At 35.1% G+C, this 22,213-nt stretch overlaps 1 long non-coding RNA gene across 2 annotated transcripts in view; it reads right to left on the minus strand.

Moving 5' to 3' along the window:
• Window positions 1–16,193: 16,193 nt before the first annotated feature.
• Window positions 16,194–22,213, minus strand: part of LOC127836689 (uncharacterized) — a 34,895-nt gene continuing 28,875 nt past the window's right edge. For both annotated transcript variants that reach the window (XR_008028872.1, XR_008028871.1), the window contains exons 3-5: window positions 17,068–17,223; window positions 16,754–16,860; window positions 16,194–16,605 (exon numbers count right to left, since the gene is read on the minus strand). This is a non-coding gene — a long non-coding RNA (uncharacterized LOC127836689). The remainder of the gene's footprint in view (window positions 16,606–16,753; window positions 16,861–17,067; window positions 17,224–22,213) is intronic.

Consider the following 22,213-nt stretch of genomic DNA (forward strand, 5'->3'; position numbering starts at 1 on the left):
TTCCTACTTCCTTCCATTCTTACTTACCTGTTTTTAATCACACTAAATTTAAATTCGAATAAGAAGCATTATTGAAATACAAAGTAATTGGCAAGCAAACAAGCGTCTATACGCTGTTAAATAACGGACTCTTGTATCTTTGGGAAACGTTCAATTTGGCTTATCTCGAACACAATACTTATATATGTGTTATGCCGTTTCAGTTTAAAAACTGAAAATTGTTTTGAATATTGTCGACGCAATATATTATTGTTTCAAAAATGATCACTGTTTGACATGAACACAAAAGCATACCAAATAATAAAATTTCAAATGATTTTAAACGAATAACATCGTTCTTTGTGTACAAATTTTACACTACTGTTCAAAGCCGGTTCAAATGAGAACTAGCTGATTCTTGTCATTATTTACCTGAGATGGATTTGTATATTAAAACATGTTAATTATTGCCGGATTTATTTTTATTTAAAAGGTCTCCATTTAGACAAAACCCCTAAATATTCCTACAATGTTTATGTTGCTACCCCTGGAGTGCAATGTACAATTGGTGTGGAACAAATTAACTAGGGATGGGGGCATACTACCACACTATGATTCTCAATCGTGTCTTTGAACAAGAAGACAGACTTGAACATGTTAGCAATACAACTATCCATGAAAATAGAAACGGGGATCTATCCCGGGTTAATGATCTCAAAAATTGAAAAAAAACTTTTTTTTTACAATAACAAGACGGTCATAATAATATTAGTACCCAGTTTCGAAGTAGTCCTAGATATTGTCCAGTTAAACATTTTGACAACGTAACATCAAGATTGAGTCACGTGTCATATATGTTGCTTCTAGAGCTATAATACAGATTTCCTTAGATACGACCTGATGACCATTTTTTGGACGCAGGTGGCTTAGATTCGTACTCGGCCTATATATTGTCGAGATAAGCAATCTGGTAAAGTTTTATAACGATTTATTAATGAATCTAACCTCTTTAGTGGTAACAAGGGTTTCATACAATTTGACATGATGACCTTTTAATGCACGTGACCTAGATTCAAATAGAACCTAGGTAGTGCAAAGATAAATACACTGATCAAGTTAAATCACTATTGAATATACATGTTGCCTTTTTAGATAGGCTACACACTTTTTCTAAGATTTGATCTGTTAACATAGTTTTTGGACGCACGTGGTCTAGATTCAATCAGTAAATGTCAATATAAAGATTTTGACCTTTTTGACATAGATTTGAACTTAACGTAGATATTGTCAAGAACAAACATTATGACCAAGTTAAATCAAGCTTGAGACATGAATGTAGCTTATAGAGTGGGAACAAGAGAGATGTAATTCGTAATTATGTAATCGTTTTTGAATAAATGTAATTAAACTTTTTTTGACGTAAAAATATGGTTAACTCTTAATACCGATCGAATCGCGACAGGAACGTCAGCATTCTTGTCCCTTCTTATAATAAATGCAAACATATACCGTTTCAGGTTTTCTAACATACTATTCACCACATATCACGGATATGTCTCATAGAAAGGAAATCAAGTTCGATAACAAGCCAAACGATATGGCTTTCCATGAGGTCCATCCTAATCACATTATTTATTTAAATTATATATGACAAGTTCTTGAAATTACGCAAAATAAAAGCAAATACATTTAACAGTAATTCACAGATTAGCACCAAACACGCTTCATATTTGTATCAAAGACATTGAATGATAACTCAATAGTTAATGCAATCAATTACTAACCTTTTTCCAATTGTCCATTAACCATACATATTTCGCAGTTATTGTCATCCAGGACCGTCCACTTTTGTATTGATTCTTTGCTTAAAATCGACTGTAATTAAAGTAAGATAACAATTAATCTACGTGTTTTCTTTAACAACAGCTGCAATGAAAATCTTTTTTTCTGAATATATATAATGGAAACAAGAAAACACGCTTAAAACATACACAATAATTTATGAACGCAGACTATAGCATTATTTTTTTATTTATTTTTTTCCTAAAAATCATAATTAATGTACGTACGGAACACGTACATTTTATCAAGATGTTTATACTGCCCCTAAAGCGCTCGAATGAGTTCAAGGCATCCTAATTGTTCAATACTTGACCTATTGATTTATTGTGTGGCCCAAGTAAACTCAGCAAGTAGACTCACATTCAAAAACGGACTAGATATTATCAAGATAAAAATCTTACTAAGTTTCGATAATACTGAATCGAAAATGCTGCCTGTATAATTTTAACACGTTTTTGTTAATATTTTACCAGGTGACTCAGGTATTGGGCGTAGATTTAAGCTAGACTTAGATATTATTAAGATAACTATTCTAACAAATTGTAATCAAGATTGTGTCATGAATGTGGCTTCAATTTTTTTTATAAGATTTGACGTGGAGACCTAGTTTTCGGAAGCTCGTTAATAAGATTCAAATACGTTATAGATATTGATTACATGAACAATCTTTCCAAGATGCATCAAGGTTGAATCATAACTTTGAGCTCTAGAGAATTAACAACCTTTTTTCTAGACTTAACCTTGCTACATTTTTTTCGACGAACCAGAGTTGAACGCGGCCTAGGTAGTGTCATGATAAATATTCTGAATAAATATGATCAAGATCACTTCATACACGTGGCCTCCTGAATGGCAACCTGTTTTTCATTTTAAATTTTACATTGAGAAGTGCTTTTGGATGCACGTTACCCAGACTCGGCCTTAATATGGTCAAGATAATGTCGCAATACGTTTCATAAAGATGGAGTCATAACTGAGTTTACTATAGTTGTACCAATGTTTCTATAAGATTAAACTAACATACCTTGTTTTTGACGCACGTTATCATGAATCAAATTAATCCAAGAAATTGTTGAGATAACTTTTTTGATCAACATGTATAAAACTTAGATGACTTTTGTGACCTCACGAGCAATACAAAGCTATAAGTTCAGGACATACGACATTTAAACGACACACGTCGCACAATGCCGGACATGGACTTACCACAATAACTTACCATTCTTCGTGCTCAGGTGAGTTTAAAATACTACCAATACGTTAAATGCATAAACAACACCCAACCGAGTAATTATATATGTTTCCAACTATTATTTCAATCTTCTTAATCCGCACAAAAATAGTTTTAACAAGGGCTGTTTGTAAAACATGCATGCCCCCATATGGGCTGTCAGTTGTAGTGGCAGCCATTGTGTGAATACGGTTTTTTGTCACTGTGACCTTGACCTTTGACCTAGTGACCTGAAAATCAATAGGGGTCATCTGCCAGTCAAGATCAATTTACCTATAAAGTTTCATGATCCTAGGCGTTAGCATTCTTGAGTTATCATCCGGAAACCATTTTACTATTTCAAGTCACTGTGATCTCGATCTTTGACCTAGTGACCTGAAAATCAATAGGGGTCATCTGCCAGTCGTTATCAATGTACCTATGAAGTTTCATGATCCTAGGCGTAAGCATTCTTGAGATATCATTCTGAAACCATTTTACTGTTTCGAGTCACTGTGACCTTGACCTTTGATCTAGTAACGTGAAAATTAATAGAAGTCATCTGCGAGTCATGATCATTGTACCTATGAAGTTTCATGATCCTAGGCATAAGCATTCTTGAGTTATCATCCGGAAAACGTTTTACTATTTTGAGTCACCGTGACCTTGACCTTTGACCTAGTGACCTGAAAATCAATAGGGGTCATCTGCCAGTCATGATGAATGTACCTATGAAGTTTCATTATCATATGCGTAAGCGTTCTTAAGTTATCATCCGGAAACCATCTGGTGGACGGACGGACGGAAGGAAGGACATACATGTGAAAAACAATATACCCCCTCTTCTTCGAGGGGGGCATAAATATTAAATATTGCGGGTTGTGGCAACGTTTTCTATAGCTATGTGTTTATTACAAGATTCTCACCTTCAATGATGTGCATATTTTAGCTGATGATATTTGGCCATTTGTTTCGTCATCATCTACGCTAGATATGCATCGACTTGCTATACGTGACACACTCTCCCAGACATCATCAATCGTCCATATGCGTCTCTAAAAACATGACAACGAAATGTAATTATAACAACTATTGTGTTCATGATCGTTTGTGTTTAGCTACTTAATATTATACCTTAGTTTTAACATTCCTGCACATAATCATATTCGAAGGTGTTCTCGTGTAAGAATTTAATATCACTAAATGTGATTAAGACAAAACATTAACATTCAAGCACAATAACGGAAATCCGCTCTGCTTGTTTCGCGATTGAACGTGGATGAAGTCCATATTTTTCCCGCTATTGACAATCAGGAATTTGCATGTTTGTCAATCGATGTTGCATTCCATGTCTTTTTAAATTGTTGAATGGGCTAATTAATATTATACAATGTCATTTTTATAATCAATTTGCAATAAAGCCCTAAACAAATGGATCTGGAGAGCGAAAACACAAATATGCACTTAATCCACAAAATTGCAATGCTTCAGATAAAACTTCACCGAAATAATATACGTACTGATATTTTCCGGAAACAAAGTACTCAATGGAACAGAAGGACATAAGGAACCTTTTTGTAGTTTTTTTTTTCGGAAAATGTACAAAGCAGCGAATATATACTTCCTATTTTGGTGCATCATACACACCATTAAATACATTTTAAATTTCTGATAGTTGTTATTCTACGCCGTTTTGCGTACTTTTTAGGGAACTGTAGTTCCTTTTAATATCGTCAAAAACAGAGAGAAATTAGCCCAAACGAGTAGAAAGTCTGTGGACGCCATTTAAATATCACGGATGGTACGTATTGTTCGACTTTCTAGTTTACCCGCAACTGTTAACTTAAATACCTGATGGGATTTATACATTGGCAACACACGAATAATTGAAGATTAAATCTACTAAAATCCAGACCGAAATGACTTCCAGAAAGCATTAAATTGTGTCTACGCTCAAACAATGTAATGTTTGTAATGTAACCTATGCTTAACCTTTCGTGGATTAGTTTTCGTTAAACACGGTAGAAAATTTGTTTTTGTATATCATGATAATTATTTGAATGCTATTTAAACAGAAATGTTCTGCATAATATTATAAAGCAAGTTAATTTAATCTTCATTTAGAATTCAATTGAATTGATATTGATGTTGTCGCGGTTTTGGCGCGCAATACCGAAAAATTATATACAAGATCCGGGAAGCAAAAAATAAGTATCAGGAACATAAGTGAAGCGAAAACTGGTTACAGTACAAAAAACTTAGGAATCTTAAAACCAGGACAAAACGAGAGTCAATATCAGTCTATTTCAAAGAAAGATGTGATGGGGGACCCAAATCCAAAGACTTCTGGCCCACTTTAAAACCCTTTTTATCCCAAAAGTCAACACAGAAATCAGACAGTCAAATTATTCTTAAAAACAATAAAAATAATACACTGATTTCTGATCAACACCAGGTAGCAGAAAAATTAAACACATTAACATTGCTAAAAATATAGGTATAGAAAACAAAGTCCCAGTATATGAAGAACACCCTAGCATTAATACAATAAACAGTAAAACTAAGGTCAAGACTTTCGAATTTAATAAGGTTACGGAAAAGTGTATTAGTGAATGTATAAAAAATCTAAACCCCAAAAAGGCCACTGGTGTTGACTCAATCCCTCCTAAAATTATCATAGCAGGTCAAAATAGCCTCAAAACCCCATTTACAAATATAGCAAACGCCATTATAAATAAAGGTCAATTTCCCGCTAAACTTGAGCAAGCGCAGGTTACACCAATATACAAAAAAGAAGATCCTTTCAGTAAAACAAACTATAGACCAGTTAGCATCCTGCCCACAATGTCAAAGATATATGAAAAAATCATTAGCAACCAACTCACAGAACATTTTAATAATAAAGTTTTCCATGCTTATCTATCAGCATTCAGATCATCTTATGGATGTCAAACAACTTTATTAAAACTAGTAGAAGATTGGAAACAAGCCCTAGATGAAAACAATTATGTAGGAGCTGTTTTAATGGACCTGTCTAAAGCGTTCGATTGCTTACCTTACAATCTAATTGATCTTAAACTAAAGGCCTATGGATTAACCGAGCATGCATGTAAATTAATGTTAAACTATCTATCAAACAGGTCTCAAAGGGTTAAAATAAACAATTGTACTAGTAAATGGCAAGAAATCATTAAGGGAGTGCCTCAAGGCTCTATACTCGGTCCGTTGATCTTTAATATCTTTATCAATGATATTTTTTATTTTATAGATAAGTCAACCCTGTATAACTATGCAGACGACATTCCTTCCTTTCCTTCATTCACAAAAACTTTAATACCTTTAAGGAAACTATTGAATCAGAAAGTAAATCCCTGATACACTGGTTCAATATTAACCAAATGCAGGCAAACCCCGATAAATTCCAGGCAATATGTGTAGGTAATAAGACTTATAGAGAAGTTAAATCATTTACTATAGGTCAAAATGAAATTAAATGTGAACAAAAAGTAAAACTCTTAGGAGTGGAACTTGGTTACCAATTACATTTTGATCCACAGGTTACAAATGTATGCAAAAAGGCAGCCAAACAATTAAATGTTCTCCAAAGACTAAGCAACTTCCTGAATGTAAGCACTAGGTTAATAATCTTTAAATCTTTTATCCGGTCAAATTTTAATTTTTGTCCCCTTATATGGCATTTTTGTAGTAAATCCAACACAGAGAAACTAGAAAAGCTACAGTTCAGAGCCCTTAGAATTGTATTTAATGACTATGAATCTAGTTATGATACACTTCTAAAAAAAGTTAACAGTACTACTCTTCACTTAAACAGGTTACGCCTCATTGCGTCAGAAACATTTAAATGTATACACAATCTTTTCCCAGAATATCTTCAATCCTTGGTTCAAGTTAAATCCTCTACCTATAATTTAAGATATTCAAACATCCTTGAGACACCACAAGTAAGAACAACAAGGTATGGCAAAAAATCCTTTCGTTTTGAGGCTGTACAGGTGTGGAACAGCCTCCCAGAGGATATTCGCACAGTCGACAAATATAAAGACTTTGTACGGCTGATCCGCACCTTGACAGGTTCAAAATGTAAATGCGCCATGTGTGAGTAACCCGCTTCTCACATTTTTTTGCTTGCGTGCTTGTTTTTGCTGTCCTGCTTATATTATTTATTTATCTGTCAGTTAACCCCTTGTTTATTACCCTTGTATATAGTTTATATGAGTTTCTTGTGTTTGAAAAAAAAATAAAATAAACATGTTTATGTGTGTATATATATGTGCTATGTAGTTGTTTTTCATGTGATTAAATATGTTGTTTTGTTTTTGTTTTTTTTATACTCCCTTCTTGTGTGTTTTTAAAATGTTATAAACATGTATATATGTGTATATATGTGCTATTTATTTGTTGTACTATGTAGTTATTGTGCATGTGCTTGTATATGCTCTTGAACATGAATTGTGTGCTATACTTGTTTTAATATCTTAAACTTTAATATGGATATGCAATGCTTTGTTTGTAAAACTTAAAAGTGTACAACATATGTTTAAACATATGAACAATGTAAAAACAGCTCCAATATAGTTTTTTAGGTATATTTCCCTTTGTCGTATCTGTGTGTAACTTACAAAATATAATGCTGTTAATGAACATTTTTTACTTAATTATTGTGTTTTATATGCTCTAAATATGCCCTTGTAGTATAAATGCTTATATAATATGCTTAATCTTTCTTTCTTTCAGCTCAATATACACTTGTTATATATATATATATATATATATATATATATATATATATATATATATATATATATATATATATATATATATATATATATATTTAATTGTTTAGTCGGGAAATAGCTCATGAGCTAATGTTTATTGTTATTCACATCCGACGTTAAATAAAGATTCTTGTATCTTGTATCTTGTATCTAACGTAACGCCGTCGTAACGCCGCGCCACTTTAAGTAACGTTGTTTTAACGTCATATCCTATTAGTTTGTTCTTGTAAGTTTAAATACAGGAACGAACCTGAACACAACGTCTTATTACTTACAAAGCCTTTACATTTTGGTGCCGTGCCGATTACACTAGAAGAACGATGAATTTACAGAAGTTACGATCAAATAGAGGAGGTACTAAACGCACAATCGCTATTTTGCTTGAGAAAATCGAAGAAAAGAAAGAGAATGGAACGCTGATAGAAATCAACTCACTTCTGAAAATTTTGGAGACAAAAGTGGAAATGCTAGAGACACTTAACGAAAAAATCTTATCAAACACTGAAACTGACGGAATCGAAGATAAAATTGTGGCAACAGAAATTTACATGATGGATTTACGCATGAAATAAAACACACTTATCGCCGAGCGTTATCAACGGGATACGAGCATAGGGAGTCAGCAGCCGACATTTCATCCCATGGATACGCAGCGTGGGCGAGGGGATACGGGTTTAGAAGGTCAACAAACGACATTTCATCCCTTAGCACATCGTGATCAAGCGGATACGAGGTTGGACATTCAGCAGACGACATTTCATCCCGACGATACACCATTTACACTGGATAACAGAAATTACTATGCGTTACATAATCCAGTCAATACCATTCATCTTACAGCCGTGAAGCACGAGAGGGCGCCTTGCAGCTTCCAGTTCCGGCGGGAAGGATACGACGGCTACCGGGCGGCACACGATAGACGGTCCCCGTTTGCGTACGGAGAGTACCTCGACCGGACAAGATCGGAGTACTGGCAATCAAACCAACACAACTCTCACGCAAACATCGCAACTTAATTCCCTTTCGTAAGCGGCCTTTCGAACAGGGTCGGCGTACCGCAAAATACCCACAGCCATTTTCCGGCCGTTGACCCACAGGATGTCGCCGCCTGGTACTGGCTACGAACCACCCACTATATTTCACTTCAATGGCGTATATCCGACGCTCAATCACCATCCCGCCGCCGCCCACCTGCAGCCACATCCTACACATTCAGTTTACCGGAACACCTTCTCACACAAAGGCCGCTACGCTAATGTTAACCTTGCGACTCCCTTGTGGCCTAATTATGGCGGACGCTCAGAACGCCCGGATCCGCCTTATCCTAGCAGCGCCGACGGCGACCACGAGCGACCGCGGAGCTCCGGCGATCCGGCGGGAACCGCTTCCAGCGACCAGACAAGCGTCTCCTCGGTAGAGATGAAGAGCGAGCGGACGGACGGCGGATTGGAAACTGAGACGATCTCAGTTTCCCGATATCCGTCACCGCAGAGTTTTCAGGGAGCAAGCCCCCAGTCACGTGACATGAGCATGCCCGATTTCAACCCACCGTCCGACTCCACGCACTCGTCCGGCTCTAGAGCGAAGATCATAAATCAATCGTGGTGTTCGAAAAGTCCCGTGGCGATAGTCTGACGGTCAGCTCTTCGGTCACCGCTTCTCACCAAGATTCCTGCTGGTCTCCGCTTTTGCAGCGTACGCCGTACCATCACCATAGCGCAGGAGAGGCGCCCGTCGGCTTCGGCTTCCGGTACACCAAGTGCGCGGATGTCAACATGAGCATGTACCCGCATGCACAGAGAGAGCCGGTGGAGCAGACGTACGAGGCGGCCGCAAAATTGCTCTTCATGTCCGTGAAATGGGCGCGCAAATTCCCCTCCTTTCGGCTAGAATGAACTTTACTGGTACGCAGTTGTTTACCACTAACGACAAAGCGGGGGTTTGGGGGCGGTAGTCCCCGATACAAAGGAAATATAAAGGATAACAAGATGAGTTTGTAAAACCCAAGTTCCCCCTATATGACGTTTGACCTTGAAGGATGACCTTGACCTTGACCCTTCACCACTCAAAATGTGCAGCTCCATATGATGCACATGCATTTCAAATATAAAATTGCTAGCTTCAATATTGCAGAAATGACATTACATGGAAATTTTGACCCATATTTCTGACCTTGAAGGATGACCTTGACCTTGCCTTTCACCACTCAAAATGTGCAGCTCCACGAGATACACATGCATGCCAAATATCAAGTTGCTATCTTCAATATTTCAAAAGTATTCATAAAATAAGCGATTTGGGCCACATATATTTGACCTCTGACCTTGAAGGATGACCTTGACCTTGACCTTTCACCACTCAAAATTTGCAGCTCCATAAGATACACATGCATGCCAAATATCAAGTTGCTATCTTCAAAATTGCAAAAGTATTTATAAAATGAGCGATTTGTGCCACATATATTTGACCTCTGACCTTGAATGATGACCTTGACCTTGACCTTTCACCACTCAAACTGTGCAGCTCCATGAGATACACATGCATTCCAAATATCAAGTTGCTATATTCAATATAGCAAAAGTTATTGCAAAATGTTAAAAGTTGGCGCAAACCAACCAACAGACCAACCAACCAACAGACAGGGCAAAAACAATTTGTCCCCCACTACTATGGTGGGGGACATAAAAAGGATTATAAGGTGTTGCGTTAGTTGTTATGTGTTAGGTGTTAAGGGTTAGGGTTAGGGTACGCTGTTTGATATTAAGTGTTGCGTACCGGTAAAGTTCAATCGTCCCCCTCCTTTCTGTCGCTGCCCTTCCGGGACCAGGCCAATCGTAAAACTCTATTCGTTAGAAGTGCTAAGTGGAAGCGAAACCGAGAGAAACTAGTGATTAACATTGTGATTAAACTTGTGAGAAACAGCGCGATAAACAGTTGATAAACAATGAGCTTAACATGTGATGGGTACATATGAGATGCAAAGTGAACTTTCAAAGACAGTGCAATCTATTCTTGGGTTTAGGTGATTAATCGATACTTTGACAGTAATTGAGATAATCATTTTGACTAATAATTTATTCTTCGTGTATTTTTGTTGGATTAACATTTTGATCATATTTTTGTTGGATTTACATTTTAATCAGACGCATTGATACATGGTGTTTAATCATTTTGAGGCCCCTAGAATGTCGCTGTTTTGGCGCGTTAACGTAACGCCGCGCCACTTTATGTAACGTTGTTTTAACGTCATATCCTATTAGTTTGTTATTGTCAGTTTAAATAAAAGAACGCACCTGAACACAACGCCTTATTACTTACAAAGTCTTTACATATGTATTATCTTTGGGCTACAGTTATCTGTTTTAGGCACCGGCCTCAAGCTAATATGGCAGCCATTACACACAATAACGAGGTTAATAAGAAATAAACTAAGTATAATTTATTGTATTGATATTATATTTTCAATATGTAGTTGCATTCCCATTTACAACCGGCATTCATGTTTCCTCTCAAGGTTTATGTAACCTATAGTGTGTTGTTGTTTGGCCTAAAGTCACATGCATTTATGGAAGTATTTGCCTTTAATCAATAATTTGGTGTAGGCGTCTTCAAAATACAGGATATACATGAAGAAATGGTTCATATAGTGAACAATGAAACTCTAGATAGTAAATCAGGAAAGATATTCAAAATTTCGTGACACATATGTGTACTTGCAAGTCAAATGTCGCAAATAGGCTTTACTTTTTCTAAGCTTGTTAGATATGATGTTATATATAATTATTATAGTGTGCGCAACCAAATGAAACTTAAATATTTTACGAAAAAAATTGAGTTTATTTATACAAACCTACAAGCTTTTTCAAACCATACGATTTAAATTACAAATACAAATTCACCTGTATCAACACTTCAAAATTCACCCTGTCCAACCGTCCCAGTGGTGTCTGAGACCGACATTTTCCCTCAGGACCTAGGCCGGTTAAAATTTCCCGAATAACTGGAGAAAAGAATTATAACACATATATCACTAACAAAATAAAGAAGCATATTGGTCAACGTTAATATGTGTTATATTGCCTGTGAACTCGTCATGTAACTAAATATTTAAATGCGAAGGAAAATTTTCAAAATTAACACATTTGACAAAAATGCAACGGGCCAATAACAAAAGACGTAAAGAAGGTGTGTATTTCAATGATATGAACAATCAAACACCTTACACATGATCAGATGGAAAGTTCTTCCCCTTTATACGTAAGTGGTGCTTTTTCTTTATAAATCAGGACTATAACACACACGATTTACTGAAGTCTTACCAACACCGAAAGCATAATAATCCAGTAAAGGGCTCGTTTTGTGAACACCTGGTGGGCGGTATAATTCGGTTCCTGCTAAAGGCGCTGTTGTGAAATCGCTTCCTGTCATTGATTCCCTTGACAAGCCAAAATCTATCAACCTAGCGTTGAATTTTTTGTCAAGCACGATGTTCTTTGACTTAATGTCCAGATGTAGAATGGTTCCCCTGTTTGAAAGATAAAGAAAATGAAAACAAATACTTAAACTTTGGACGCAGGGTCAGTAATATGAGACCTATACTGGCCATGATATCATCTGATAAAACTAGCATCCCCGTTAGCAGGATAAAGGAAAACAATGTTAGTGCGTGTCTCTATGGATATTCTTTCCTAATATGCATCCGAGCAGCTTGCATACAACGCATTCATACACTATTAAAAATCGGAAAAGTCGGTATACTTAATTAATCCTTTCAGAACACTTTTTGAATGCCTTTGGGAGAGTCGATACACTGTAGTGACTTATGCAAGCAGTGTTTTTATACAATTCCGACAAAAACAGTAATCGAAAACAAAAAGTGTGAACCAGAGGCGCTGTCGGCTTAAGAGATCGAATTTGGTTCAGAGATTATTGTGCTTCAAGTGTTTTTTTAATTCACGTTTTTAATTTGAGGTCAATATAAATATGAAAATGGAAGACATACCGAAACGAATTACTTGTATGCATGTAGTCTATTCCACATGCTATCTGGTAGCTCACTTTCAGCCTTGTTTTCCAGTCAAGTAGAACGTTGTCCCCGTTGTCGGATCGAAGTGCATCGAACAGATCACCATTTTCAAAATACGGTGAAATTAAGTAACATATACTGTAATGTAAATGATATATTTATAGAAAATAATACTAAATAACGACAGTCACTGTTTAAATAAGTGGTTGTTATGATGTTCCAAAGGGGAGGTGTGAATTAATTTGAATTTAACATTAACGCACTTACACACAAGCACGCACGCGTGCACACACACCCGCACACACACACACACGCGCGCACACACACACACATACATAGATGTGTACTTAAGTGTGAGCATGCGTACCTGAGTGCGTTGGTACGTGTTCATTAGTGTGTGTGTGTGTGTGTGGGTGCAGTCATGCACGATTAAGGCCTCACAAGAGGTGAAGTAATTAAATGTAACATTGAAACATTATATCAATACTTACTTGTTTTATATATTGTTCCTCATATTTATTTGTCCGCCTTTATTTATATGACCGGGTTCTGTATGTTAGGTATGTTTTAAATAAATAAACACTATATAAAGTTGTCACCATTGGTTATAATATGTGCGTGCTTACTATTATTTCGGATAACAAAACTGATTGGATTACACAAAGCTAATTTGGGAGAGAACAACTTTCAACAGTAGTTGACACTGACGATTTTTTTCTACATGGATATAGTGAAAGTGCATGAACGTGTTTGGTTCAAAATATATTGATACAACCACTAATAATATCAAGTCAATATGTCGCATGCAATATCAGTGCGCTCGCTGAAAGGTCTAGGTGATAATTATCAATTGCAGTATATGATGCAGCGCTGTGTAAATCAAGTATGACGTTCGTTTACAAGTCAATGTTAGAATTTAGTATGAGAAAAAATATTCACAACAGTTAGTTACCTTTTATAAACTTTCTTTCGAAATGTTCACTGTTTATATTTATTGTTTACATCAATATGTGTCACTCAACATCTATTTCTGTAAGAAGTATGTTTTGCGGAGACATTCGTTTTCTATGGACATATTATTAGTATTCAAAATAATGTTATCCTTCGAACGGAAAAACCAATAATATCATTCGAGTTTAAATGTGTGTTCTTCCGGAGCTTGGCAAACATGTGAAAAAAATGTGAAGTACCATAAAAAACAGATTACCTGTAAGCTGATATGTTCATTGCATCTCATTTAACTTTTGAAACTGTTCCAACTTTTCTCATAAACAATACAAATACTTATTACTAAGCACTTTGTTATATGAAGTGTCCTATTGCAGATATCGATGTTAAACTACAAGTCAGGAACATATTTATCATTTTGTTTCGCTCAAGTAATATTAATCTGAAAAACGCTTAAATACATCTATGTCAGTATTAAATTTGATGTACATAACACTATTGAAAGTCATCAACGGTCTGTTATACATTAGATAGTTTGGATTTTTCTATGTGTATTTGTAAATATGTTGCGGGACAGGTCGATTGTGTTCTCAGTAGTACGTACGAAATCGTTGTGTTTGCCATCATTCTTAACGATTTTTGGACACACGAATGTGTCGATGATTTTAATTTATCAATGACATGGTCGCCTAAATGTAGGGCAAAAAGCATGTTTGTTTACAAAGCTGTGTCAATACTATCGTTTATTTGATAACATACGTTTTAATGCAATCTATTATTACTGATAAAAATTTGAATTTGGTTAAACTAGAGAAATGTTGCAAAACATTCGGAAAGTTTTATACCGATTAAGTGTGGCCATAAACACAGTCTACTAATGCTATAGATGAGTTTCATAACAAGAGGACCATGATAGCCCAGAATTGCTTACACGAATTCTTATTCTGATACAAGAGTGATCTTTGCTAAGAGACGATTTTTATGCTGTACAATAACGAAAACAACTTACGAACAAGCCGAGGCAAATTTGGAACACAAAGTCAGGTTTTTAATAATTTAAATCGAAGATCACTCTATAATTTTACATACCGTATTCGAAACCGCTTGATTGTATGGTTATATATGAGAACATATAAGTATGGAAGAGAGGCATATTTTATACTTTATATAAGCAATCTTCGTAGTTTCACAAAAAAAACGACAGCAACAGAACTCTCCAAATTATTCAATCGTTTCGCGTTGCAACGCTTTATAATTTTCAGTTTTTTTACATCGTCAAAAGATGCATTTAATGGTTATATGAGACCATGGTAAATTTTCAGTATTACTACTTTTACACAAATATCATAACTTAAAAGAATATTTGCAAATCTGAAACAACTTTTTTCAATTATGTCAATTTACCAAAACGTGAAAAGATCCATTTAAGGGAAATATGTAACTATCAGAGCAGAGCCAGTATTACCCACGGACAAGATTTGAACAAACAGGATAGAGGACCGCTATACCGCTATACAATAGAAAATGTCATATACCAGACCATTATCATCATATTCATCATCATCATCATTATTGTTATCACAAGAAGGTGTTGTTTTATTAGTAGTAGTTACACTAAGTGTAATGGTAGAAGTATTTAAGTAGTAGTAGTAGTAGTAGTAGTAGTAGTAGTAGTAGTAGTAGTAGTAGTAGTAGTAGTAGTAGTAGTAGTAGTAGTAGTAGTAGTAGTAGTAGTAGTAGTAGTAGTAGTAGTAGTAGTAGTAGTAGTAGTAGTAGTAGTAGAAGTAGTAGTAGTAGTAGAAGTAGTAGTAGAAATAGAAATAGAAGTAGAAGTAGAACTTGTAGTAGTATAAGTAGAAGTAGTGTACTCATTTTCACCTGTAACGAAGATAAACGGTTCAATAATAATACTACAAAATTCATATGATGCTGTTTTATATAATCATCTACTTAATTAAATGAAATAATTCATCTGTGATGCTTTAACACGCATGAACGCGTGCGCGTCATTTCTAAGTGTAAATGAAAATAATTACATATTTCTTATGTTCATTGGAAAATAATTTTACAAAAAATTATATAAGATCAATCTCTTTTCAGAAAACCAAAATATGTTTTGAATACATTTCACAAATGAGTGAATTTGCGAATAGACGAGAAAAAGCGTGCATTTACACATTTATTACATCTCACAATCTATGCTTACTCTGAATCAAAATAACCCGACTTAAAACTGTTTAAACATATTCATGACAATTGTATCATTTATGTAAATAAATATAGTGTACGAGAACCTGAATGGACGAGTATTTGGGAATGGAAGAACATTCCATGACATTCATCAGATATTACGGTTCTCGACGAGATAAATAAATAAAAATGTCTTCAAAGCAACGAGTTAACCTGCATTATACCTTGCACCTAGGAGATGATAATTGTTAAGTTGAAGTTCAAATAATAAAGTACTTTAAGAATATAAAAAAATAAACTTTTACGTCGTGTATTTTTGTTTTAGCGTAGTAATTCTTGTTCGAAATGTTGATGAAATCGCATAAAGATCAAAATATTCAGAGATGTATATTTGTGAAGAATCTAAATTTAACAAAAATTAGTTAATAAATAAGAAAGGCATCATTAAAAATCGTAAATGTTGCGTTATTCGATGGAGTGTCGTTCTCATCTATCAACAAAGCTTTTCCGTTTCGTTCGTTTCCGTTTGCATAATCTTTCCCTATCGACAGATCATCGTGGTATGCCAACAGTGGAACGATAGCAAAGTGTCTCAAGCGTGATGCCAGCTTCTCCTAAAACAGCGCTGATGTAAGTACATTTGTTTAAATCGAACGAACGAGTACTAAGTAGCTAAAGTATATTTAGAGATGCGTATATGCATGGTGTTTACGTTTCTGATTGGACAAATTACCACATATAACACATAATACACATACTCACATTTTTAACGGACCCAAAAAGTTGCGTTTGAGATTTTGAATTCTCATTACCTCCTCCAATTTCCTTTAGGACAAGTTTGTGTTTAAATCCAGGAATAGGAATGCGAGCTTAAACAAAAAAGTAAGGACTTGCAAAATGTACGAATGGAACATTAAACTAGATTATAAAGTAACAGTTAACAAATACTAAACAAGATATTACACATTATAAAGATATATATATATATATATAAATATATAAATATATATATATATATATATATATATATATATATATATATATATATATATATATATATATATATATATACTTACAAATATATATTTTACCGAAACCACCACCCTTGTTCGTTAGGTCGGAACAATTTTTTATCTTCATGAGAAAAGATTTGCTAAGTTTAACTATTCTGCCATCTTGTAAATGTGATGCAATCTCTTCGACTTTGCTCTCATCTTCCATTTCACTGATTTCTGCAATTATATATAATATCGATAATAATTATTACTACAAATATTTTGGATATGTCTACTTTTTGTAAATGGACTCCTTTACATTAAGCATACAATCGATTCAGTTTTCGAACATGTTAAATTAGAACTTTAAACTGTTTAATTATTTGAAATTTAAAACTAGAAAAGACCAAGGGCCATAACAGAGCCATAACAGAGCCAAAATATGTCGCAGCTAAAATAACTTCTTAATAATCATATACACCTGAAAGTCGGTCAGCTACGAAAGTTTGAGCACTCTCCGCTAGGCAATCAGGGGAATGAACACACACTGTTGGGACTCTATTTTCCATGTTGGAAACACAAACAAGAGTCATACTTCTGCTAAGCACGACGCAAAAACAACAGTCCATTATAAGAATAAATATTATTAATTATTACCTATAATAACTGTGAAAATGTCATTTTGCATTAAATTTTATTGAAAAACAAACAAAAGTTGTTTAATGACCAAACAATCGCAGAAAAGTCGTAAATGTGACCTTAAGCTGAGATCTCCTGATGTGAATATCCTAAAGGGTCGTCTTTCGTGCAAGTCTATTAACCAGCATATGAATGCGTATCATGATATTAATTCTCTAGATATTTAGCAAATCCCAATCGATTATACAAGCTCAAGTGACCTTGAATTTGCATGATCGTAGGTGAAAGCATTCTCTAGATACAATGAAATAATAATTTTCTTGATACAAGCTTATGTGCCCTTCACCTTTATCCTGTTGACTTCAAAATTAAACTGCGCCTTCCGTTCTTTCCATCTATATATACTAATGTGCATGATCGCAGGTCAAACAATTCTCAATTCTAGAAACCGAAACAAATGTTCTGTTAATTGACACATTGACGTTGAGCTTTGATCAGCAGCAATATTTTTCCTTTCTTATAAAGCCCCGGTAAATTTTCTCAAAAATGCAAAATTGCAAAATTCCCATTGCCGTCTAAACATAAAAAACGAAGGCAAGTTGGCTCAATATCGTTCCTAATTCGTGTTATCAGCAAGTGAACACATACAAGAGGTTGCATGTAACCACGAGAACATGGCTTGATTGATTAAGGTTGCATAAAGCAGCGTATTCGATCAGGTCATTTCCGTTTTAATCATTATTGATTCCGCCGGCGAAGTTTATTAACGTAAAATGAATACTTTTTTGTAATTAAATGAGTAACTCATAACAAAAATATTATAATAACTAGAAAATAATAAAAGAGAACATCTTCCTCATGTGCCGTTGTCAATGCATGACTTTAAGAAAGCTTTAACTGTTGATGATGACCAACCTGGGTCAGGTGTCAAACGATGCCCTGGAGGTTCATCAGTAAGGTTCTCAGCTGTGTGAACAAGTCCACATTTCATCGAAAAAGAATATTTAGATGGGTTCGTACAATTAGGTACAAAGAAATTAATAATACCTACAATGCCCAGTTTTAAGATTTCACATGGGAACTTTACAACTTGTAATTTTCTTTGTATTGCGCTTATTTCCTAATTTGGCTGGTAGAGATACTTTTCTCAATTAGATTAAAAAATCGCTGGACCGGTTTACTTCAACAAGCGTGCGAAACTGTCACAAATACGCCCGTTTGAAGGTTTTGGACAATTCTATAACTTTACCATAGAACGAATGAAAAATAGTTCAATTAAAGAGCAGACACCGTGCTAAATGCTTGAAATGCAATAAGCGACCTCGTGAACTAGTCTTTGACCCGGCATGACCCAGATTTGAACTTGACCTAGATATAATTTAGACACAACTTCTGACCAAAATTGGTGAAGATCGGATGAAAACTACTTCAATTAGAGAGCGGACACCATGCTAAATCCTTGAAATGCACTAAGCGACCTCGTGACCTAGTCATTGATTCGGCATGATCCATATTTGAAATTGACCTAGATATCATTTAGACTCAACCTCTGACCTAATTTGGTAAAGATCGGATGAAAACTACTTCAATTAGAGAGCGGACACCATGTTAAATCCTTGAAATGCACTAAGTTACATCGTGACCTAGTTTTTGACCAGGCATGACACATACTTAATCTTTTCCTAGATATCTTCCAGACACAACTTCTGACCAAATGTGGTAAAGATCGGATTTAAACTACTTCAATAAGAGAGCGAACATCATGCTAAATCCTTGAAATACACTTAATGACCCCGTAACCTATTTTTTGACCCGGCATGACCCATATTTATACTTGACCTAGATATCATCTAAACACAACTTCTGTCCAAAATTGGTAAAGATCGGATGAAAACTACTTTAATTAGAGAACGGACACCATGCTAAATCCTTGAAATGCACTAAGTGACCCCGTGACCTATTTTTTGACCCGGCATGACCCATATTCAAACTTTACCTAGATATCATCCTAACACAACTTCTGACCAAAATTGGTGAAGATCGGATTAAAACAACTTCAATTAGAGAGCGGACACTATGCTAAATCCTTGAAACGCACTAAGTGACCTCGTGACCTAGTCATTGATTCAGCATGACCCATATTTGAACTTGACCTAGATATCATCTAGACACAACTTCTGACCAAATTTGGTGAAGATCGGATGAAAACTACTATTAAAACTTGACCTAGATATCATCTAGAAACAATTCCTGACCAAATTTGGTAAAGATCGGATGAAAACTACTTCAATTAGAGATCGGACACCATGCTTGAAATGCACTAAGTGACCTCTTGAACTAGTTTTTGACCCGGCATGACCCATATTTAAACTTGACCTAGATATTGTCCAGATACAACATCCGACTAAGTTTGGTGAAGATCGGATGATAACTCTTTGAATTAGAGAGCAGACACTGCTGTGGACGCCGCCTGCCCGCCAATGGTGATCTTATTATATTTTTATATATTTTTTTCAGTACAACAATTTAAATGATCATATGTAAAAGTGTTCGCAAAAAAAAGTTTGAAAACAACTGTTGGAGACACTCTGACATATGACCTATTAACTCGATAGGCGTCTACCTATAATCAAAAGTTACCGTGAAACCAATTTACAATTTGCAGAGCAGAGCGTTCTCTGAATATCATTGGAAAAGTCTACAAACCGACCAACCGACCTTCCTACATTTTATAATCCTACAAACCTACCGATCTATATACTTTTAACGGTTAATTTTGAAATGCTTCTCTTTTAGACATATCTGAATATAAATGCATACTTTTAGTTTCGGTGTGCCTTGTAAATCGATTGCTTACTTGCAATTAAAAGAATGATGTTAGCTAAATATTCAGGTTTTCACTATACACAATAAGGAACACAAGTTACCGATTTCAGCCACATAAGCAAGATTTGAAAAAATAACTAAAATAAAAGGCAATCAGAAAATGCTACCATATGTAAACAAATAACACATGTCTGGGCCTTGTGGCATCGGATTAGGTTGTTGAAGTAGTTTTTTCTAATATTCTTCGTACACATGCGACCTCACTACCGGGTGTCGCCAGTTTTGTTCCCAGTGGCATAATTGGAACACAACTTTGTCAAGGACCACTACATATGCTAAATACCAAATATCATGCACCTTTATAGTTTTGGAAAATAAAATGTATCATGTTTTTCTTATATACATATGACGAAAGCAAGTTACACCCAGGATGGGAAAATCCTTGAGAAAAGAGCATGGTTTGAACAAACTGCTAAAACACACGATGTTCCCTAATAAAACACTTAACTCTGGACATTGCAATTTGAGATTTTATCTTTAAAGATCTCGAAATATACCTTCAACCAAAACTTATAAAGCATTTATATATTTATATTTAATAGACTCGTACTTTTACATATGAAATTATTATTTGAAACTTCGCATTATGGCAAAGGAACCACGCACCTTCATGAGCATGAAGTTTTCATAATGTATTGCAGTGAACAACATTGATATGTGCGCATTTTATGTAAATCACCATAAAATCCAAAATAAACAATACCAAACATAGATTTGTTACAGCTCCTAACAATTGTAGACAAACATCCACACTAGCGGATGGTGACTTAGCTTCATGAAGTTTGAGAAATAAATGTGGTCTTCGGAAATAAATGTTGTCTTTAGAGCTTTCATAAGCTTTTTATTTAAGTGTCACCATGCTTAAGGTTCGAGACAATTGGACAATAAAAGTGAGTGTTTATTTCTTAATCTGACCTACGGACCTAATGGTTGACCCAACGGTCCCAGTTGTGAACTCGTCTGTGATATCAATTGGTTCGACAAAATTACCTTGATTTAATAAATTTTGCAATACATCTGACCTTATAAGTGTCAACAATCTTTCAATTCAAATCAATCTACTGATCGACTTTTTGAGTCCACATTGCCCATATCATAAAATGGTCGACATATCATCATAACTAATGTGCTGACCAAGTTACGTGTAGATTGAGCAATCAGTGTAGCCTCAACAGTGTACCAAATCCTCTCCTTCAATTTTTATCTAGTGACCTAGTTTTTTATCCAAAGCGACCCAGTTTTGATAACAATCGTGATGATATCATGATAGGAAATTGTCTGACCAAGTTTCATTAAGATTAAGCAATAAATGTTGCCACAGGGGTGTTTCCAAGCTTTTACTTAAATATGAACTAGTGATCTAGTTTTTACCAGTTTTGAATTCACCCGAAATTTCAGGGGGGAAAAATGTTCGTACCACGTTTCCGGCTGAGACTTGAATACAAGTTGCCTAAGGAGTGGTTCCAAGTTTGTATTATCTGACTAACATTAAGCATTTTCCAACTCGTCTGAGATATCATTAAAAAATATGTTCTGACCAAGTGTAACGAAGATTGGGACATACAAGTTACATTTAGAGTGTTCACAAGCTTTTTAAAAATCCTGACCTAGTTACCTATGTGTTATCACGTCGTAATACACTTTCGGAATCATCAGAGATAGTATTGGGAAAAATTTTATGACCAATGGTATGAATGTGTGG

The sequence above is a fragment of the Dreissena polymorpha genome, chromosome 6, assembly GCF_020536995.1.
Source record: "Dreissena polymorpha isolate Duluth1 chromosome 6, UMN_Dpol_1.0, whole genome shotgun sequence".
NCBI lineage: Eukaryota > Metazoa > Mollusca > Bivalvia > Myida > Dreissenidae > Dreissena > Dreissena polymorpha.